Below are 4,014 nucleotides of genomic sequence, written 5' to 3'. Positions count from 1 at the left end.
AGACATAAGGAAGAACTTTTTCTCTCAGAGAGTGGTCAGGCACTGGAATGGCCTTCCCAGGAAGGTGGTGGAGTCACCGTCCCTGGCAGTATGCAAGTGGCGTCTGGATGAGGAGCTACGAGATATGGTTTAGAGGCTTGTGGTAGCAATAGTAATGGAAGGAAGGTTGGACTAGATGATTTTCTAGGTCCCTTCCAACCTTGAGATTCTATGATTCTGTGATTCTATCTCAGTCGTCTTTTCCAACCGAGATGGTTCCAACAACCGATGAATCTATGCCTCTTGCAGTGTTCCATAGGAAAGCAAAGGGCAGTCACATACTGAATGTGTGGGAGTTATAAACACTTCTGAGGAAATACTTTGGTTTTCCTCTTGTCTGCACTCTTTCATGCTATTTTTTCTAAATGTAAGTAGAAGTAAAAATAGCAATTATTATTACCATTTCATGGAGCACATTTCTTAAATTGAGGGTACTTTGAACTATAGGAAAACAAAAACCATGAAACAGGTAAAATTTTCTTTAAAAATCACAAAACAAGTGAATCTCATTTCTTAAAATGTTTGCTTTTGAGCTAAAAGCACAGTCATGTTTAACTCAGCAAATTTCTACACATGAGTTATATATCACTAAATAATGATGTTTTTGATGAAAACAAAGCTAACTCAGTGTGAACTGTAGCAGAGCAAATTGTGTCACTATAACTGTAACTTAATGGAACACTGCAGAATATGGACAATCTTTTCTGATCATTGCTTAATTTATCAAAATCAAAGCATTTACAGCACACTCTAAATGAGGGAAAAGAATTTGCAAGAATGTTATAGAGATAATTATAAAAAGCTCTAGCAGTAATGAGTAGGTAAAAGACTAAGTCACAAGAGAAGAAAGTATTATTAGCCCCACTATAAATCTGGGATTCCAGTGATTTTATCAGCTATCTGCTTGGGAGTTGATGGAGAGAAGTGAGGATGGGAGGGTAAGGTGAAGAGAAGGATACAGAACGTGAGTGGAAATGCCTTTGTAACTGGGGGTTAATAATATCATCTGCGTTGTTTTCTTCCTGGGTTCTGGTACAATTACTGTATATGTAGGCATTTTTAATTGGAAGTTTGAGAGGTAATTAAGCAAATGAACAACTAAAACCAAAGGGTCTAAAAATAAAAGAAAGGTTAACAAATTGGCTCTGAAGTAAATAGCACTCATCATTTGTGCAGTATTTTACATTTTCGAAGCATTGTACAAACATTGGCTAATGAAGCGTGGGTGTTTGTTTGTTGTTTTTTTTCATTCTCTCAACTTAAAGAAATTAAGGTATCCACAAATGAGCAGGACCAAAAGGAATAGTGCACCTACCAAAGGTTATACAATACAATAGCTGACTGCTTGGTAGATACGTGGACAATACAAACCTACAGAACCCCATTTATCTGGGCATTACCAGCTACATTAACATTGTTCTTCTGCAGGTCCTTCCTCTCAATCAGGCACAGCATTGTGCTTGGACTAGCTATTGTTCCATCAGCCACACTTCTGTGCCTTCATCGCATACAGACATCTCTGAAGCACTACACAGTGCACCAAAAGAGTTGCAGACCAAAGAGTAGCATCCAACAGGAGTTCACACAGGTTGCAAAAAGAACCCACAACAACCACACTGACAGCATTGTTCTTTCCTCTACTTAACTCAGCCACAATCCGGGCAAGAATAGCAGATTCGTGGAGTGAAAATCACTCTGAAGCCTAAGGCTGATGGAATTCACTTGCTAAGAGAACATCCATGTTCTTGGATGTTAATTTTATGTTTAAAAGTATTAAAATAAAAATGCATAAGCCATTGTGGGAATGGGGAAAGAAACATTTGCTGGTGAATGCCCTTATCATAAGATGATTTTGCAAGGGTTCCCTCCAGTCTCACAAACCATTCAGTTTCAGCTGTAAAATGACCCAGTTTTAATCCTCCTTGTTTTTCCCTCCCAGTAAAGAACTTCCCATAGTACTAAGCTTTAACATATCACCATCCTGTGAACTCAGTAAACGAAAATGCAGCAGTGGTTTCTCTGCTTCAAACTGAGACCAATGTCTCATGAACTCATGGCCAGCATGAATTAGGTATGCCAAGAGAACAAACCTACTAAACCTGACTGCTCAGTGTATTAGTCATGCCTTATGGATTCCAAAGGATCAGACCAATCTCACACTCAGCTGAGATGGTAGCAGACCTGAAATGCTCTTCAGTAGGATTTTAATGTACTGCAAAAACACAAGCACTTATGTACTCACTTTTGCAGAGTGGCTTGGGTACTTGTGCCTTTCTTTCACCAAGGTAGCATTTGAAGCACCTAAGTGCCTTTTTAGGATCTTGGCATGAATATTAGAGATGGCATTAAAAGCACATAAATAGGAGTTTTACATGGCCTAGATGGTCAAGCTCCAGGTCCTCGGTAGCAAACGTGTTCTGAGTCATGAAGGATAGATCACGGAAGGAGATGCTGAGAACATACAAGTCGTTCTGTAACTGTGTAGAGTTTGCTGTTGCAAAGTATACATTTTCAAGTGTTTCCAGAACTACAGAAGTCTTGCAGCTGGTTCTGAGTCATTCTGAGCACTAGAAAAGGTGATGAACATTATAGGAAATGATCTCCAGTTACTTCTAAATATTATTCTGGAATGGAAACTTCTGTGAGCTATTTGCTCTGGGTGGTATTTTGTGGTTATTACATTCATTTCTGTTCCATTTTTACAGAAATCTGCTGCCTCCTCCTGCCCAGGATTTTTCAATGACAGGCACAGCTGCACCCCATGAGGACCATCCAAACTATCTTTTAAAGGAAGACAGTAAACAAAGCAACAAACTGATACTCATTCTGCAGATGTTGAAGATAGCTGCTCATGCTGACACACAGTGGGGTTCTTGCTCCTTATGCTACTGAGCATTCACCAAAACTCTCACAAATTAGGGACTGTATCACCTAAGAGAATGAGCCCCAGTTACAATGAATTGAGCCAGCAGATCCAGGTAGCAGAATCACTACCATTTGCTGGCTGCTGTCAGTTCTCCTGTCTGTCTCAGTGTTTCCAGAAGGATGACTATCTGTTCCTGGAGTGATGTGTTATCTTGGCTGTTCAGCTAAGGGATGATACAGTATGAAGACATGAGTTCTTTCTGGTGTTGAAGAATTATGCAGCTGAGACACATAGGCAGGGCTACCTGCTCACAGTAAATGCACTGAACACCAATCTTGCAAATTTTCAAAGAAAATTTTCTTAACTCTGACTTCTATTCTGTTACAGCCTAGATTCTCAAAGGAAAAAGTAGAAGCTTCCTGACTTTAGGCCTTTAAGCCTTAATTGCTGAATAAAACTTAACAGAATAGTCTGTAGTGAGCAGCTTTTCTTTGGCAAGAAGACAGGCTCATCATAAGGGCTTGCCCTCTTGTGCATCTATGATTTCTGACAGATTACAGTTAGCCAAGTAATTAAAGTAAAGAAAGGAGCTTAAATTGGGAACCTAAAAGTGTAAGAAAGGAGAATGAATATAAACACTGCAGACTATATTAGAGGATTACAGCAAAAAGAAAAAAAAAATGCCTCTGGAGGATTAAAGTGTTAAACATTAGTTAAATAGCTGAGAGAGAGAGAACACAGTCTAATGTCTCTTTTTTCCTTCTTCTTTTTCTTTGTAATCCAGATTTAGCAGCAATTCTCAGATGTCTGATGCCCTGGTGTGTGAAAATTGGATGCATTTTCTTGAGATAAATTTCCCCAGCAGGGAAGGGGGTCTAGGGAGGGAGTTATGCAACTTTACACCACCAGACAACTACTAGTACATTGGTGGAGGTCTTTCTTGATGCAGGTCTTATGTCTTGCTTGGCTGAGAAAGAACGGTTGCAGGAAAGGTGGTTGTGCTATCTGGCTCAAAGTCAGCAGCAATGAGTACTACTGTTTACTTTGAGGAGGTAGGAGTGGCACAAAACAATGATTCCTTTCAGTATCTGGTGCCCACAGGAAAAAAA

The sequence above is a fragment of the Meleagris gallopavo genome, chromosome 1 (assembly GCF_000146605.3).
Source record: "Meleagris gallopavo isolate NT-WF06-2002-E0010 breed Aviagen turkey brand Nicholas breeding stock chromosome 1, Turkey_5.1, whole genome shotgun sequence".
Classification (NCBI taxonomy): Eukaryota; Metazoa; Chordata; class Aves; order Galliformes; family Phasianidae; genus Meleagris; species Meleagris gallopavo.
Note: the sequence above shows the minus strand (reverse complement) of the source record.